At 44.8% G+C, this 19,450-nt stretch overlaps 1 protein-coding gene across 11 annotated transcripts in view; it reads right to left on the bottom strand.

Annotated features, from left to right (window-relative positions):
* Positions 1-11,069, bottom strand: part of FOXP1 (forkhead box P1) — a 599,574-nt gene extending 588,505 nt beyond the window's left edge. For 4 of the 11 annotated variants that reach the window (XM_082346186.1, XM_082346178.1, XM_082346187.1 and 1 more), the window contains exon 1: positions 1,498-9,429. The gene's annotated coding sequence lies outside the window, so the exon portion shown is untranslated. Of the gene's footprint in view, positions 1-1,497 lie in introns of all 11 variants that reach the window. The other 7 variants (XM_082346188.1, XM_082346191.1, XM_082346192.1 and 4 more) reach the window with 4 other exon arrangements.
* Between the last annotated feature and the right edge of the window lie 8,381 nt (positions 11,070-19,450).

The raw sequence follows: 19,450 nt of genomic DNA, 5'->3' as shown, positions 1-19,450 counted from the left end.
GCGATTTCGAAGCAAACACTTGGGAGGGGGGGCCTGAGACTTTGTTTCTGGGCGCGAAGCTCCCCGGCGCCCGCGTGTGTCACCGCCAGTCTCCGGGGACCGAGGCGGAGCTCACAACAGGTGGGGAGGGGGACTAGCCGAGGGCCAAAAAGAAGAAGGAATCAAAGTTTCCGAGCGCGGCCGTATCTGGGGAGGAGGGGGGCAGGAGGCGGAGGCGAGGGGAGGCGGAGGCAGCGAATGACCGCGACCCCGCAGCAACTGGCAAACTCCTCCGGCTCCCGGCGCCGCCACCGCGGTCCCCACCCGAAGCGCACACCCGCCCGGCTCGCCGGCTGGCTCAGCTGAATCCTCTCTGCGGGGCAGGAATGGAGCGCGGGGAGCCCGGGAGGAAGGCGGCGCACAGCAGAGGAACGGAGAGCCATCGGCCGCCGGGACAGGGCCGAAGGGTCTCGGCGACTCGCGCACGTCTCAGGACAGATCGGGACTTGGGAAATCCCCCGTTCCCCAGGCTTAAGAGGGACGTACACCCAGAAAGTGCGTGTGGTGCAGCGGAGAGGAATCCGAGCGCCGCGACTCCCCGCAGCGCACCCTGCTCCCACTCCCACCCGCCGAGCTGGCCACGGCGGCCTCGGATCCCTCGCGGGGAGGCTGGGTTCGCCGGGCCGAGCGCGCGAGGGGGACGTGTCTAGCTGGAGGTGCGCGGGTGTGTGTATGAGTTTTCTGGGCTCCGGGGTGCGGCAGAGGAGTGCCCCCGCCGCCGAGTCCGGGGCACGGCGTGCGTGGCACCGGAGACGTCCCCAGCCGCGGGGCCTAGGGCGCAGACGTTCCCAGTCATTCCGCTGAGGCCCGCGGAGCAGCCTGGGGCTCCGAGGGGGCAAACACTCGTGGAGAGCGAAGGGAAAAAGTTTGCTCCAAGTCCAAACTTCGGGCTTCAGAGGCACCCGGCGCGCGCCCCCTCCCGCCGCGGACCCGACCCCGGGCCCCGCGCCCGCCCGGCTCCTGGGCAGGCACCCCGACGCCGGACACCGAAAGTTGCGCCAGGCGGCCTGGGATTCTCGAGTCCTCTCCCCGCTGCAACCGTGGAGAGCGCAGAGCGACGCGTGAAGGGGCCGAGGTGAAGGAGAGATCGCCTCCTCGCCGCTGCCGCCGCAGCACCCCCCCCCCCCCCCCGCCATTTGACTTATGGAAATGCACCCAAGAGTGCGGGCGCCGCCGGAGTCCCCTCTACCGCCTCCCGCGCCAGCTCGCAGCCCCCAGCCACCCGGGAGCCCGGGCCCCGACCCGGGGGGGAGAGAGGCTGCCTCTGGGGAGGGCTGGGGGAGATGCACGTGGAGCCGGGAGATGGGAAGAAGTTTTTTTTTTCCTTTTTTCTTTCTTTTTCTTTTCTTTTCTTTTTTTTTTTTTGTTGTTGTTGTTGTTGTTGTTTAAAGTGGTCGGAAACAAGGCAGGAGGCGGCTTGGGAAAAAGTGGAGCAGAAATGGAAAAATACAAACTCACCCGCTGCAAATGGTCTCTCGGTGCAAACTAAGGTGTTTTCGGGCCTTTCCCCGCGCGCGCCCACTCCCGCCCGCGCGCGCACCCCCGCGCACACACTCACTCGCGCACACACGCGCGCACACACACGCACTCCCGGGCGAGGGCCGGGCCGCCGCGAGTACAGCATGCAACCGCCACACAATAAATAACAATAGATTCCTCCGCTCCGGACTAGCTTTCCTGAGCCCAGCCAGCGCCAGCGCCGGCGGCGGCGGCGGCGGCGGCGGCGGCGGCAGAGGCGCGGACGACGTCGGGCCGGGGGCGCTCCCCCGCCCGCCCCCTGGGCTGCGGCCGGAGCCCCTTCTCCATCTTACGCACCCCCAAGCCACCCCCGGAGCGCGAGCCGGCTCGCCCCCCTTCCCCGAGCCACTCGGGCGCTGGCACCCACCCCCTCCCCCGGCCTCCCGGAACAAATAAATAAATAAGGCGCGCGAGAGGCCAACACGTCGCGGAGGGAGATGTTGTTATTTTTTGCTGTTGTGCGTCCCTGACGTCACATCCACCTGCTGGGTAAACAACAAGGCTCGCAGCAAAAAAAAAAAAAGAAAAGAAAAAAAATCGCAGTTGCCAAGGGGGTGGGGCGGGGATTGGGGGCAAGGGGAACAGGGAGGTGGGAGTGAGGGGTGTCCAGGCTAGATGGGGACGAGGAGAGGGAGGCAGAGCCCCGCAGACCAGAGAGAGGAAGGCAACGCCAGAGCAGTCCCTGGCAAAAGAGGGGTCAGGCAAGAAAGACCTGGAAAATGAGGGGCATGGGGGAGGGGGATTCCTCAGAAGATGGGGAAAGGGGCGCCCATTCAGACACCGGAAAAAAACGAGAGGGAGAGTGTTAACAACTAGGGACGAAGATGGGAATGCGATGGCTATTTGCTTGGTTTCTGAGCTAAAAATACAGAAGGAAGGGGAGAGGAAAGACAAGCATGTGAGTTTCCTCCAGTTAAAAGTGAAAGTGTTTTGCCATCAGTGACAGTTGAAGGAGGGGGAGGTGGGGTGGTGTTTTCAACCCCCTTTCTCCTTCTCTCCCGTCCTCCCTCGGTCTCTCCTCTTTCTTTCTGCACTTTGTCCAATGAAAGAAGGCGAGTTCGGGAGGTGAAAGTTCAACAGAAGGACAAACCCCTGTTTGCAAGAAATAGAAACCCGCCAGTGAGGGGTTTTTTTTTCCCCCTGTATTTCTGAATCAGGAGAGTGTAATGTGGGACGCTTCCCCCCACTTCCTTGTCAGAGTCACTGCAGGAATGTGTAGTTAGATCCACTTTAGGCGAAAGTGGCTGCGTCGGGAGCTGTGTTCTTGCCATGGTTTCTCTTAGGAAAACGCCCAGGGGGCTAGCATGTCAATCAGTTGTTTAACACAAATTACCTGCTCTCCCAGAGATCAGTCACATGCAAAAAGCTTTGTCCAATTCTTTGAAAAGGTGACTTTTTTTTTTTTTCTTTTTGCTGCTTTGAAGTTCGGTGGAATTTAGAAATTTGAAGGAGTGAATTAGGAGCCTGAATGAAATGTTTTGGAATATACATATACATGTATAAAACAAGAGACACAAGCATTTCTTTCGCTATTATCAACACAAATAGAGGAGGAAGAAGCCTTTCTGTTTCTAAGGTGTGACTTAGAAAGATATAGGGCTCTAGGGCTTGTTGTTGTTAACAGAAATAATTTTTTTTCAGACCCATCACCCCAACCTCCCAGCATTTCCAGTTACTGGCTAGGTGGTGTACCAGGGTAACTCTTTATGAGAATATATTGAAAGCCACTCCTGTGGATTCCTACAGAGTACTTGGGGAGAGGGAGACAACGGAAGGGGGTGGCAATGGAAGGGGGACACTAGTACTGTCCCCTTGGTCTTGAGACCAGTGCAGTTGTAGATAATCAATATCCTGAAAAAGTTATTATAAATTCTTTTGGATAATGTCTTTATACAAATATTTTTAAACATTCATTTACAGAAGAATTCTAAATCTCAATTTCAATAATAGCATAAGATCATCACTTTAAAATTCTGTTTTGCAAGTAAAAAAAAAAAATTCACTCATGCCACTGAATAAAGCCAGAGACAGGGAGACTGCGCTAAGGTAATTACAACATAGTAGAATTCATGTAAATGCACACTGTGTAAGATTCCAGGCTATCCAGGCAAAACCATCCAACAGATCTTTTAGACTAGAATCCACATATAGAAAACACGTTTTACTTCCTGTAGCACTTCCTAGCTTCCTAGAGGCTAGGGTTGTGTTGTCTTTGATTCAACATGTTAATTAAGACATGACACACCTACTATGTTCTAGACCATACAGTAGGCACTGAGGGATGCAGAAAGAAATAAAATTCCTGCCCTTGAGAAGCTCACTGTCTACAGCTGTCAGTAATAACATCTAATATTTATTGAATGCTTACCATGAACTAGACAATGATGTAGAAGCTTTATGGCAACTCAGTTAATACTCCCAATGACACTTTAACATCGCTGGCAATTCCATATGCTGAATTCACATGGAATTAAATGGAAATCTACAAAGTAGCCAGTCTATGGGGTGCCGCGGTGGGGGGGGGGGGTTGTTGTTTTTCATTTCTACAGTGTTTTAAGCCCGATATAACATGTTATAGTATATGTCGGGTTGCAGAATTATAACTCAGGGGAATAGCAATTTATTTCAACGTGACAAATTTATGCATCGTCTGTAAAGAACAATTCATGCTTTGATCTGGCTTTTCAGATCGAACAGTGAGTTTTAAAAAAATTATTAGTATTGCCATACTAAAAAGATGTTTAGATTGCCACTGACCTTATTCTGCATTTTAACTGCCTTAAATTCTACATTCACTTGAAAGCGGGGGGACCAAAATCAGATTGGCAACAAGTTTTGCAGACAAAAGGAAATCCTGGTTGTAAATCCCATGATATATTGTACCCAATTTTGTATATAATACTGTCTAATGTGCCGCCTTATTAAAGAATTCCATGTCCACTTGGTTTACATTAGAGGGAAACTTAACTGCAGTTTAACATATAGTTCATTTTCAACACTGTCATGTTACATTCATAGGGAGCACATTTTCATTTCTTTATCAGTAATCAACTGGAAGTTTCTTTTTGTTAAATTAAAGCAAGAAGGGTTTTTAAATAAAGGGCATGGGGGTAGGACGCCACCTTTTGGTGGTAAAACAAATAGAAGTCCCTTTTTTAAACACATGCTCCTGACATAATTTCATTTTTAATTACACCAAGGCAAAGGTGCTTGTCCCCATTTCGTTATAGTTTAATAGGAAAAAACTGTAAATTCAAAATTAGCAAACTATAGTTAATTGCGGCCAAAATTTCCCCGAAGGTATCAGAACATTTGAGTGCCCTGTCACATACTATTAATTATATGTAACACCAACTTTGTTCTGCAAATACTGTGTCAATGAACATATGCACATTTTGGGGGGACAGAAAGTGGAGTGGACATCTGCCACTTAATGAGATACCTGAATCTCTTATAAGTTTAAACAGAAACTTTAAAATTGCCTAATTCAGTGTTTCTTTAACTACACTTACCATCTTCCTAATTTTCACCATATCTACATAACATAGTAGTTCTTGAAAAATTAATATATTGCACTCATTGAAGTACAGTTATTATGCTAATTGTACTAAATATTTTCCTGTAAAGCACCTACTTTTATTTTTCTGTTACTACATTAAATGGGAAATCATATCACCTTCCATAAATTAAAAACAATCACAGTAAAAACAAAGTTACTGATTTCTCTTTGTTAGAAAGAAAGAGTGGCTGAAAAACTAAAATTAAAAATTAAAAACTTTTTTAAAAAGGAAGAGGGGCAAGTCCTGAAAAGTGTTAATGACATGAATGTCAACAGAAAATTGTTTTCTCTGTGTTGTTTTTGTTGTTGTTGTTAGAACAACCAGAAGGATAGAAAGTGATTGCAAAGGGGGTCTAGTTCTCAATATGTAATTCAATGTTATCTAATGCCATCCCAGTGGCAAGACTCCTACACTCTGAGAAACAGGCAAAACCAAGTATGTATATCAAATTACAGATTAGCAAGCTGAGGCCAAGGGAGGTTAAATTGCCCTCCAAGGCCAAATAATTAGTTAGTGGCTAGACAAGGATTAGAATTCAGGTGTCCTGACTCAGCACCATTATGTATTTCCATCTCACACTCTCCACTTCACCAAAGTGATGTGCCACCCCTCCTCAGAAATTATTCGGCCTACCTAGTTTCTCAGAAACAGCCAAGCCACATATCCCTTTATAGACAGGAGAGAAGCTGAGGCCACAGAGGGTAAAGATCAAGGTCCACCCCCTACTCACCCTCTCCTCTCCCCCAGGTGTGGCAGACATCCAGGTGCGGATAAAGACAGTGAAGAAAGGAGGAAAGCGTTAGCAGGAGAGAAGGGGAGGAGAAGAGGGGAGTGGGGGGAAGGGAGAGGTTAGTAAAAGTGGTCAGAATTCTCTAAATGAAAGCTTCTACTCCTAAGTTTCCTTCCTAGAAGAGAAAAATGGCTAATGAAAATCACGTGTTTCACAGTAAGTGGCAAGAGAAGTGTGTCCTCTGTGTTGTGATGTGACGATATGCCCACACCAGAAAACAACACAGGCTCCCCTGTTGTAGTAAAGTATGGTCATGCTCGGTAACCACTGGTTCTGCATCCATGGATTCAACCCACTCTTTAGGCTATTTGGTGGCTTGAATCCGCAGATGCCGAACCAGCAGATACACGGGATGTACTCTAAGGGACTTGAGCATCCGCAAATTTTGGTATCTGAGGGAGGTCCTGGAACAAATCCCCTCGTATACTGAGGGACAACTGTATACAATATTATCAAGCACTCTGAGACAAACCACATTTGATAACTGAGAGGCTTGAAAAGCTAGTCAGGGAATGGTAAAAGATCCCAGCTTTCAAAGGGTTTTCCCCAACGCCAAAACTTGTTCAGAGGCTCAGCATTAAAACTAGAGACAATAATGCACTTTCTGAGGTTTTAACCAAGGGGGGGGGGCCTTAGTTACAGGGATGGCATTTCCTGTTTTCTTTTAAGGGCACAGTTCTATAAATGTAAATAAACATGGCCTGCAAATGTTTTTATGTTTTTCTAAATTGGTGCCTGTGAAAGAGGTTGTTGATATGCACAATGCACAATAAAGTATTTGGCCAAGTACCTTCACTCCAGCAAGCTATTCTGGTCCCTAAATCCCTGAACATTCAGAGTGCAACATGTTGATAATTTGGAGGTACTTAAAGGGAGTGTGAGCAGCTCGATACTACCTGCCACAGGTACAAGAACAACCTACAGCCTTGCTATGCCACATGAGATGTGCTGGCCTGCAGTATGGGCACCACACCTGACAGTGTGTTTAAAAGGCAGAATCAAAGCCCACTCCCTAGACCTCCTGAACCAACATCCGCATTTTCACAAAACTTCCAAGCTGTGTCTCACACACACTCAAATTTGAGATACACAGATCTGAAGTGCGCGTGGCCTCTTATTCAACAGGCACCATCTCAATAACCTTTAATGCCTTCAACTACCTGACAGATAGTCCTGTAAGCTGTCCTCCACACCTGGTTCTCCAAGCTGGCATCTTTTATAAACTTTGTTGGGTTCTTGTGTTTCAACCACTTGCAAAGTTAAGCCACTAAATCACCTGTGTAAACCATGATTAATTCCTTTGACATTAATAGCAGGGTGACTTCTCTCTTCTGTTACCCCAAAGAGACTGTTAATTGCCCTCCAATTGTTTACCTTTGTATTGTTTTATGAGTGCTCAGAGAAACATGGAAGATATTCCCCACCAGGCCAGAAACAAATGCCAAGACAGGCTTTGGGAAGGCTGAACACATGCTATGACTAGACCTTGATAGTAGAAGGGCTTTGCTTTCTTGGTTTTGTTTTCTTTTTTATGCAAAGGATGACACCTCCATAATTATAAGCGTTGCTGTTCAAAACCCAGAATGTCTCCCAAACCACTGAGGGGGCCACACCTCGAATGGCCCATGAGCCATCCTGGTTGGATTCTCTTTCCAGTTCTCTACAGTTTTTAAAACTACATCCAAGAACCACTAGATTTACATTAAGTATAATGAGAGGAAGGGGGACCTCATCCAAGTATGGTTGCTTCATGAATAAACATGAAGGAACCATAGGCAAACCTCACAGCTGATGGTTAAGCTGTATCTGTGAAGTTCTCAAAGACTACAGTCACCTCACCTTCCTAACAAAACAAGTTACTTTTGTAACCCTCTTCCCCAAAAAATAATTTAAACTATTGTTTTTATACTATCCTAAGGCAGTATAATTAAGTCTCTGAGTAATTGTGTACCTGAATTCAAAATAAGATTTCACATGTAAAGCAAAGTTCTGATTATAATCTCTGAGAAGTGTCTTGGCTTATATTTAGAATCCACAAGTGCCAGCTCAGTGTTACAATAGGCATTGTTCTGTAGGGCTGGAGACAAACTGTGTTTGTATGAGAAGGGAAATGAGGCAGGTCTACCCACCTTCAGGAACAGGGCAGCTGTGAGTTCCAAATTAGAGAAGATTTTTTGAAGGGACTGCAGGATACTAAACATGGGGATATGCTGACATTTCTGTTATGCTAAACTTGGGATTTGTTTGTTTTTTAGTAGTATCTATAAAATAGCTATCAAGCGAAGCTTCCTTTTTTCCCCCTCAGGATGTTCATGAGCCACTGTTAAAATTAAAAAGCCTTTAAAAGATTTAAAATCTGATATCTGCAAAGTTAGTATGAATCCTGTGGTAATGGATTGGAGTTGAAGGTTTCTATATGGACAGGGGCTCTAATGTATGTGGCTCTGGGCTGATGGGAGCAGAAAGAGTAGGAGAGGGTGGATGCAGAAGAGACAAGACACCCCCAGTTGAACTTTCTGCCCTGGCTTTCTTCATGACAGCAGAGGGAGAGTAATAATAATGGAGGATATATTTATATAAAAATATAAATTATTATAAAAATATAAACACATATATTTACAGATAAATACAGAAATAAATCCATATGTTTGTATGCCTGAGTTAGTATACATACATCTATTTCCCAGCTCTGTCCATTGACAAAGGCTAGAAGTAATGATACCCCAGTAGCAATGAGCACACCTAGTACTCAGATCTTGGTTTCTAAATACCTTTCTCCAATAAAACAAATCAGAAATCTCTGCAGAACTAGTTAATTCTAGGGGTGGGGAGGGAGAATACAAGATAAGCCTGGAGCATCTTGTGCCAGAAATTGCTATAAGAAGCATTTAAAAAAAACCCAGATGGGGTGGGGTGAAAAGAGACTCACTGAAAAGGCACAGGAGCCAATCCGAAAGAGCTCCCCAATGCCCAAAGTTGAGACATGGTGAGCAAGAAGAGAAATTACAATAGTATTGGGTTATAACTCATGTATATAAATATGCATGAGTCCATACTGACATATATATACACACATTCACACACATACACGTATGTGTATATATATATATATTCACATATATATGTGTGTAGATATACATCTACACATATAAATAAAGGAGGAAGTGACAACTCTTCCTTACATAAGATGGGTGGGGCCCAGCAATTAGTGTTTTACGTTTTAACAGGTGATGCTAATACCGCAACCTAGAGAACTCAACCAGGCAGCTGAAATTATTGAAGTGGGTTGTGTGTAATTAGGGAGGCTTGGGGACTGTGGCAGTTTGAGTGCACAGGTCTCAACTGAAAGGGGCAGAGCCCGATTGCTGTCCCCCAAAAAGCAAGCTCAGGACAGAAAGAGCTTTTGAATTTTCAAGAGAGGCAAAAAAAATCCAGATCTTTCCCCAAATAGTCATCAGTTTTAAAATTCTAGGTGAGCCAATCAAAGCACAGCTTCAGGGAACCTCAAGGCCACAGGCAGCTCCTATATGACTCCCATCTTTGGGAAAACTGAGCCACCATGTCGGCTCCGGATGATAGGGTTTGTTTCTTTTTTTTAAAAAAAAAGGAAAGTACTTTTAAAATTTTATTTTATTTTTATTTATTTTGGCTGCATTGGGTCTTCATTGCTGTGTGCGGACTTTCTCTAGTTGCGGCGAGTGGGGTCTGCTCTTGGTTGCGGTGCACGGGCTTCTCATTGCGGTGGCTTCTCTTCTTGTGGAGCACGGGCTCTAGACGCGTGGGCTTCAGTAGTTGTGGTGCGTGGGCTCAGTAGTTGTGGCTCACGGGCTCTAGAGCGCAGGCTCAGTAGTTGTGGCACGTGGGCTTAGTTGCTACGCGGCATGTGGGATCTTCCCGGACCAGGGCTCGAACCCGTGTCCGCTGCACTGGCAGGTGGATTCTTAACCACTGCGCCACCAGGGAAGTCCAGGGTTTGTTTCTTAAGTGAGCAAGGTGGAAACAACCAACAGAGGAGAAGGGAAGCTCGGAGAGTGCTTTTACTTATTCTTAAATTCCTTCCCAAGCATTAACTAGTCACTCCAAACATCCTGGTGAGGAAAGCTGGTTTGCATTCTGAATTGTTCCTCCATTTGTCAGCAAAAGTCACAATTCAAAATATCAAACAGTCAAACGTCATTATTTAGAAGGTGCTATATTTAGAAGGATTCTTTGTTCCTCCCCAGAAAACTGAGTTCAAAAGTTTTACTAGGATATTTTATTCAAGGAGTCCAGTGCCACGGTGACCTCCCATAACCATTATTATTACTCTCCCTCTGCTGTCATGAAGAAAGCCAGGGCAGAAAGTTCAACTGGGGGTGTCTTGTCTCTTCTGTATCCACCCTCTCCTACTCTTTCTGCTCCCATCAGCCCAGAGCCACATACATTAGAGCCCCTTCCCTTAAGGAAGATGTCATCTAGCTCATGGAAGACACGTAGTACATACAAACAAGGTGGTAAGATAAATACCTTAAAAGTAGCTTAAAAAGCAGAGGAGTGAGCAGGGGGCATTTGGAAAGACAACAGAGAAAAGAGTGGGTTACCCATGTGTCTCACTAGATAGGTGAGATTTCTATATATGGAGCCGGGAGAGCGGAATTGCCTTACAGGTGAAAATTCAGCAGCAGGAAAGGTGTGGAATCTGTAACACCCACAACAGTGGTTCTCAAACTGCTGTGCATGGAAATTATCTGGAGATCTTAAAAAAGAAAAAAAGAAAAAAAAAAAAATACTGAGGCCAGTTCCCAGTCCCAGACATTGGGATTTAATTGACCTAGAGTACGATTTTGGCATGGGGAGTTTTAAAAGCTTCCCAGGTGACTCTAAGCAGCTATGTTTGGGAACCCTTGACCTGGGATGAGTCTGAGGACAGGAGTCACAGCCAGCCCTGCCAGCCTAAGGGATCTGGGGACCACAATTCACTTATAACACTGAACTTCCACTGTGGCCAGCGTCCTTATCTTAAAGGAAACCAGTTGATTAAGCTAATTCCCCAAAAGGGGCTAAAATACTCTTCTTCACTGTGGTTTTCAGACCTCGTGCATCAGAATCACCTGGGGGTGATTAACACAAGGATTAAGGGAGGGGGAGGTTAATACAAGGGTTCCCGGAGCCCACTTCAAACCTGCTAAAGCAGAGTATTGGTGAGGGACTGCGGAAACAGGCTTTTTTAGAAGCTCACCACCTGATTAATGATACGCAGGGAGGTTTCGAATCCCTCCATGGGGATTTCCAATGGTTACCTATCCTGGGACTGTTTCCATTTTAAAAGGGAACATTTAAAGAGGGCAAGATATAAAACAAAGGAACAAATAAGGACATAACAGCCTTAAAAAGATTCCTAAAAGTCGTGGAATTTAATTTCCCCAATTTCCTCAGGTGAAAACAGTCATAGAATGGTCAGCTGAGATGCCTCAGAGCTCAGGAAGGTAAGGTCTTGCTTCCTGGCAAAGACCTGGGCATCAGACGTAGCTGGTTGTAAAATCCCAGCGCCATGCCTACCAGCGTGTCACTTTGGGCAGGTTCCGGAGTAACCCACATGCACTCCTTAGCAGTAGGAATGGCACACGTCTTACAGGGTTGCTGAGGATGGAACAAGAGAACACGTGCTTCACTTTGTATGACAGACTCTAGGACCTAGGGGCAGGACAGGAATAAAGACGCAGATGTAGAGAATGGACTTGAGGACATGGGGAGGGGGAAGGGGAAGCTGGGACGAAGTGAGAGAGTAGCATTGACGTATATACACTACCAAATGTAAAATAGATAGCTAGTGGGAAGCAGCCGCATAGCACAGGGAGATCAGCTTGGTGCTTTGTGTCCACCTAGAGGGGTGGAATAGGGAGGGTGGGAGGGAGACGCAAGAGGGAGGAGATATGGGGATATATGTATACATACAGCTGATTCACTTTGTATACAGCAGCAACTAACACACCATTGTAAAGCAATTATACTCCAATAAAGATGTTAAAAAAAAAAAAAATAGGTGCACAGCACTTAGCCCTGGCCTGGGCACGTGTAGTAAATGCTCAGCAAAGCGTTTGGAAGTAGCAGAGCTCGCTTCAAGACCCAGGAATCCTGACTTCCTGTGGGGGGCCTCTCCAGGTTTCAACTGAAGGAATTCTAGGTCTTGGAGCTCTCACGTGGAGGAACATTTGGAGTCCGGATTTTCTCAGCGTCTTTCAAATCATTCCGCTTAGGCTGCCTATCCCACCCAAGGCTGAAATCAGGTCTGCCTTCAATTCACTAAAAAATGGCGATCATTTTTTCAAGTCAGAACAGGAAAGCAACAACAGAAGAATCGCCTCCCCAGGCAGGGACATTCTCACGAAACTGAGCGGGGTTTCTCAACCTGGGCGCGATTGACTTTTGGGGCAGGGAACCGTCCTATGCATTGTAGGAAGTTTAGCAGCAACCCTGGCCTCCGCCTACTAGATGCCAGTGGAACCCATCACTCCCCAGTCAAGACAGCCAAAAATGTCCCCAGACTTGGCCCAATGTCCCCTGGGAGGCAAAATTGCCCAGCCTGGGATGAGAATCCGCTACTCCAGGTAACCTCAGGGCAGAGAGGCAGGACTCCCTCTGGGTCACCAACAATCCTCTCCTTGCCACTGCTATTTATCTGAGAACTTCCCCCACAAGGAAAAGCAGACATCAGTCTTATTTCTCTGCGTAACTGAGTAACCAAATCATTTTCTTTTCAAAACAGAGGGGCTCAAGAGAAGGCTGTCTGTAACTCGAAGAGAGCTCCAGGTGGGCTCCACGGCCGGGCTCAGTCACCACCGACCTCCTTCTAGTTTCTGACAAAGCCGTTGGCAGCAAACCTCGTCCCATCGTGATTAAGCGGACTTTAATTATTAGAGTCCACGACTCCATAAACAATGTCAGATGTGTGGTCAGCCTCCTAGCTCTCAGTCTAAAAACAAAACGTAATAAAGGAAGCGGCAACAAATAGAATCAGAACTCCAGGTTACTGTGTCTCAGAAGATGATGCATGGGATTTAAATTAGGCAGACACTTCATCTGGGTGTTCTAATTAAAATTCACCTTCTGGGAAGTGCAGGGGCATTTGCATCTCATGTGTAGGAAGCTACGGAATGACCCAGTTTATTATGTGGAGGGGCCAGTGCCTGTCACTAAGTCCTCCTTCCCAATACTAACTCGTTCACTGTCTCCATGGCTCCTGAACAGCTTATGGAGCCCAGCGTGTGGTTTTAATGGTCAATGTGTCTGAATGATTACTAGATTCATAGGACAGTTTGGAAAAACAAGTATTCATTTCCAAGACTTCCGCTAACCTTGGCATCCTGACAGTTTTGCATCTAACGTGACTCTAAGGATTCATTCCGACTTTGGAGGAACCTTCTTATGAGAAGCAGAAGTGGGCATCTGCCAGGGCCCCTCCCTCACACACACAAGCCTGATGTCAATTTCATTCAATCAGTCACACAACAGATATTCACTGCTTGCTATACTGTGTACCAGGCACTACATGAGACATTGGGGAAGAGGAGTAAACAAGAGATGAAAATCCTTGCCCTCATGGAGCTTACATGCCAGTGACTTTCTCCATGAATGATGTGTAATTTTTCAATTGAACACTTTTTTAGAAGAAACTAAAAGTGGTAGCTACCAATATTAACTGACCAAGTCGGCAAAGAGGATGTCTTCTGTTAGGGTTATCATTTAAACCATAAGAAAACGCCAAATAAAACTGTAGGTTTGGGCTTCCCTGGTGGCGCAGTGCTTGAGAATCTGCCTGCCAATGCAGGGGACACGGGTTTGAGCCCTGGTCTGGGAGGATCCCACATGCCGCGGAGCGACTAGGCCCGTGAGCCACAACTACTGAGCCTGCGCGTCTGGAGCCTGTGCCCCACAACAAGAGAGGCCGCGACAGTGAAAAGCCCGCGCACCGCAATGAAGAGTGGCCCCCACTTGCCACAACTAGAGAAAGCCCTCACGTAGAAACGAAGACCCAACACAGCCAAAAAAATAAAATAAATAAATAAATAAAATCCAGCCATTCATACAAAAAAAAAAAAAAAAGGAAAAAATATATATATAAAAAAAAAACAAAAACTAGGTTTTGAAGCAGTGGGTAAAAATAGAGAAATAAACAAATAATAATGGTAAGATGGTCATGAAGAACCTACCACAAAGGAATCTGAAGGTTGATTTACCAACAGTGGAAAGATCAGGCCACTCTATACATGTATCTGGGGTCCCAGCTTAGCTAGAAGAAGGGTACGTGTCCTAAAAGGAGTCAAAAAACCAAATGACACCAAAATTTTTGTTTTTAGGTGGGGCAGGGGACGGAGGTAGAGGTAGAGAGAGAGAGAGAGAGAGAGAGAATGAGAGAGCGAGAACTCATCCCTTAGTTCCAAGTAAGCTGTAGCATTCCACTGGAAAGAGTTCGGGGCCCAGGGAGAAGTGGCGGAGGGCAGACTGTGATTCTGGCATACCTACAAGACTCCAACTGGCACAGCACAGCCAGTCTCTCCTCCAGGCAACAGAAAATAGCCTCTTCTGGATGTTTGTCTTAGGACACAGAACAGCTGAAGGTGGAAGAGGCCAATGAAATCTTCTTTCATCCCTCCAGCAGGTGCCAGGGAAGCATGAATCTTATGCTCCAGGGGAAAAAATTGTGCATTTTCTGGGTCAGTATTCAGAAGTTAGAATTCTAGAGAAGAGATGATAATGGTCTGTACAATTTATATTGTCATCCCCAAGGAAGCAGAAACATGTGTGCTCCGAAAGAATCAAGCATGGCTGGCCTGCTGTTTGCCCACTGGATCTCTGTGCTGGCTGAAAGGTCACATGTTTCTGAATGTTTGGAAGTGTATTACCCAGTTGTTTGTTTGTTGATCTCTTCCCTGTAAACAGTTTGGTCTCCTTCTGGGGAAGAGAAATCATGTGAGCAGAGCAAACACACACACACACTCTCAAAAATACTCTGCTCCAGTATCCAATAAAGCCAGATTTTTCTAGGGCAAAGAGAATCTTTTTTTTTTTTTTTTTTTTTTAAAGCAAATAGCATTTTTTTTTTTCTAAATGTATTTATTTATTTATTTACGGCTGTGTTGGGTCTTCGTTTCTGTGCGAGGGCTTTCTCCAGTTGCGGCAAGCGGGGGCCACTCTTCATCGCGGTGCGCGGGCCTCTCACTATCGCAGCCTCTCTTGTTGCGGAGCACAGGCTCCAGACGCGCAGGCTCAGTAGTTGTGGTTCATGGGCCTAGTTGCTCCGCGGCATGTGGGATCTTCCCAGACCAGGGCTCGAACCCGTGTCCCCTGCATTGGCAGGCAGACTCTAACCACTGCACCACCAGGGAAGCCCGGCAAAGAGAATCTTAAAGTGGAAGACCCTGGCTTCTCGCACAGTTCTATCTCATGATGAGCACAATGATATATTTTTAAAAATTAAAACAGCTCTTGGTTAAGTGTCCATGTTAAAACTAACTTTTCTGGTTTATCACGAAAGAAAATATAGTTTAGATCTCCATCCTGTCTCATGTCCTTACAAATTCTTCTCTCTGAAATTCACCTATGTCAGGATTGCTTTATTTAGGATAGTATTACTTTACGCCCATTTTATGTATTGATGGTACAATTATTCCACGCCTTTTATGATGTGGTAGGAGCACTGGAGCCTTCAACCTGCCTGGCATGATCTTCTTCCTCAAGCTCTTGGCATGGCTAGATCTTTCTAGCCTTCGGGTCTCAGTTGACATGTCACCTCCTCAGAGAAACCTTCCCTGACCTCTTCCAGAGACAGCCCTCTCCCTCCTCTTCCTTCAAAATTATTATGTACAATTCTGACTTGTTTCTTGATTTATTTGTACTATCTGTCTCCCTCCTTAGAAATAAGCTCCATGAAGCCAGAGATCTGTCTGTTTTGCGCACTACAAATTCCTCAGTGGCACAGAGTGGGCACTTAAATATTTGAATGAATGAATGACCAAACGAATCAATGATCAAGTGACAAGATCACCCTGTCATCGGAAGACCCCAGCTCTTTTGGCCTTTCCTTCCTCCACTATAAAATAAAGATAATGACACCCAACTCAGAAATGAGAGATTCAGATAGAAATGAATTTTCCCTTTACAGGAACTCCAAAGTCAAGAATGTGGATGTGCTCACCCAGAGCTCACAGACGCCCCGGAGAGAGCTGGCAGGGAGTGCCTTGTGGAGGAACCACCCACCCGGGATTCCACCAGTGCCCAATCCTACATGTCAGACCTAACAGACAAAGTAAAACCTTGGGCCGCTGGTGACCTTTAGGTCTCCTAGCTCGACATATGTATTTACACGTGTTCTTTTAGACTTAGTTTCCCCCAGATCCCAGAATCACCAAGACCTCTCAATTGTAAGAGCAGACCCATGGGAATCTTTCAAAGTTATTTAAAATTGGAAACGTATGCCGTCGTGAATAAAGCCAGGCAAATATCATATTCAGAATTGAAACCCATGATGGAGAACTATAAAATAATGCAAATGAACACACACACACACGCCTGAATTTATGCTTCAAATGAATGCAGCACACGTGAAAGTAGTCACCGTGAGGATCTGCACTTATTCCAACAATGATTCCATTCATCAAACCCCATTTGGATTTCCCTTTTTCGAATCTCCATGAGTAAACAAGACATTGGTTAAAACATTGCCTCTCATGGTAAATTTTATCCACGTGGCTGTGTTTGATTTTTGAAAATGACCTAACAGAAATTCAGACCATGCCTTGGGGGGTAATCAAGCGGGTAATTCCTGGCTTTTTGCTGAAATAATGAAGCCTGGTTTTCTTGTCTGGTTCAGAAAGTAGCTTTAAAGGCGATAATCAAAAGTGAAATTCAAGCAAAGAGGTTTCACTGGTAGCATCTCTGAGGCAGCATGTAATTTCCTAGGCTTGGAAATCTTGAAGGACAACATTCTTTTGGATCTATAACATGTAATATGTTTATTTAAAAATTCCATATGATTACTGACAGAACAACCTGAAACGGGAAGAGCAGCTTACAAATATGTACAACCTCCACTTCTAAACAGCTATGTGTTACATTAAGGGGCTGTATGTTGCTACTCTGGTATCCAACATGAAAAATGCAAATGTAATTCCTGTTGCTCTTCAATCAGTCATAACCAAGATCAAATAAATAGGAGCTATACTGCCGTAAACATAATCGCTTGTTTTATAAAAGTCACAGGACTGCATAATTATAACTTTGTTTACTTATTATTAAAAAAATAATGAATGCTCAAAGCAGAAAATTTGGAAAACATGAAGTATAAAGTAACAAACACCCATAATCCTATCATCTATAAATAATCAAGGTAAACACCTGGGTATATATCCTTCCAGATCTTTCTCTAGCATGTGTGTTTTTCTGTGTACTGTAGACAAAAAGCCTAGCATGGGTGACGTATTCCGCCACTTAGGAGCTTTGGGACCTTGGGTAAAGTAGTCTCTGCCTCTGTTCCATCATCTGTAAAATGGCAATAATAACACTTGCCTTGTGCATCGTAACAAATGACAGGAGGAACATTAAGTTCATAGCCTACCATCTAACACATAGTAAGTACTCGAATTAATTATACCCATACTATTATCATTATACAATTTAGAATATAGCTGCTATCACTGAAAAGTATATTGTCAACATTTTCCTTGACATTACTTTAAATTCTATTGCAAAAAACAAAATTAAAACTTGGAGCTAATTAATCTGTTATTCAAAACTGTGCCAGGTTGATAAATAGAAAAAGTTGTAGCCTGATAAGAAGGCAGAGATGTCAAAGCCACTGGTAAAAATCAAAAAAAAAACCAGAAGTCCCTCGAGCTTAGTGTCAAAACCAACAGAATTAGCACCCCTGACAATGGATTCAGGCACAAATATATTAACATCAAAAAAAAAAAATCTATAGCCCCTATGGAAAACAGTATGGAGTTTCCTCAAAAAATTAAAAGAACTACTATAAAATCTAGCAATTCCACTTCTGGGTATACATCCAAAGGAAACAGAATCACTATCTCTGAGAGATATATGCACCCATATGTTCACTGCAGCATTATTTACAATAGCCAAGACATAGAAACAACTTTAGTGTCCATCAACAGAGGAATGAGTAAAGAAAATATAGTATACACACACACAGACACACAGGCAGACACACACACAGTGGAATATTATTCAACCTAAAAAAGGAAAGAAATCCTGCTATTCGTGACAACATGGATGAATCTTGAGGGCATTATGCTAAATGAACAAAGTCAAACAAAGAAAGATAAACACTATCATCTCACTTATATGTGGGATCTAAAAGAAAACCAAACTCATAGAGAACAGATGGGTGGTTTCCAGGGGTGGGAAAAATGGGTGAAGGTGGTCAAAGTGTACAAACTTCCAGTTATAAGATGAGTAAGTTCTAGGGAGGTAATATACAGCATGGTGACTACAGTTAACAATACAGTATTGTATATTTTAAAGTAGCGAGGAGAGTAGATTTTTAAAGATGTCACCACACACACACACACACACACACACACACACACACACACAAATTGTAACTATGTGAAGTGATAAATGCGTTAGCTAATCTTTATATGGTAATCATTTTACAATATATGCATACCTAAAATCATTACATTGTATACCTTAAACTTACACAATGTTGTATGTCAATTATGTCAATAAAGCTGGACAAAATATAAACACACACACACACACACACAAAATCTATAGGTGAACTTGCGTCTAGTCCAGTGGTTCTTAACCAGGACAATTTTGCCCCCAAGGGACATCTGTCAACGTCTAGAGACATTCGTCACAATTTGGGGGGCGGGGTTACTGGCATCTAGTGGGTAAAGGTCAGGGATGCTGAACATTATCCTGCAATGCATGGGACAGCCGCTATAACAAATAAGTATCTGGCCATTTAAATATCAGTAATGCTGGAGTTGAGAAACCCTGCCTAGTCCCAACTAGCTTTGTAATCATAAACAAGTCACAGTCTCTAAGAATGATGGTAATGGTGATGACAGCTCACATTTATTGAGCACTGCTGCCAGCCCAGTGCTAAATGCTTCATGGGAACTATTTTGCTTTAACCTTACCAAAAGTTCTATGATGTAGCCTCTATTATCATCCACAGTATTGGCAAGGAAACAGGCTCACGAGGATGAAGAACTTTGCCGCAAATCACACAGCCATCAAGTGCTGTGGCTCACATCATTTCACTCTCGAGCCTTTGTCCTTAACTCCAATGCTCTTCAGCCTTGCTTGGCACTTCCCCGTGTCTCCAGGTGTTTATAAAGGTATATTATGATCTGCTGATAGAGATTCCATCTCATATGCCAACTCCATTGGCATTTTAGCAGAAGTCCTGGGATACCATGTTGAAAGACCATGTGGCCATGGATGACTCAACAGAAAGAGAGCCATGAGCGATTATTGACGTCTGTTATGGACGTGGGAGGGAAGAGTAGTGGTATTCGTGCCACAAATTTGATAT

This window comes from Balaenoptera borealis, assembly GCF_965194805.1.
Source record: "Balaenoptera borealis genome assembly, chromosome: 12".
Classification (NCBI taxonomy): domain Eukaryota; kingdom Metazoa; phylum Chordata; class Mammalia; order Artiodactyla; family Balaenopteridae; genus Balaenoptera; species Balaenoptera borealis.
Note: the sequence above shows the minus strand (reverse complement) of the source record. Positions and strands in the feature narration are given on the sequence as shown.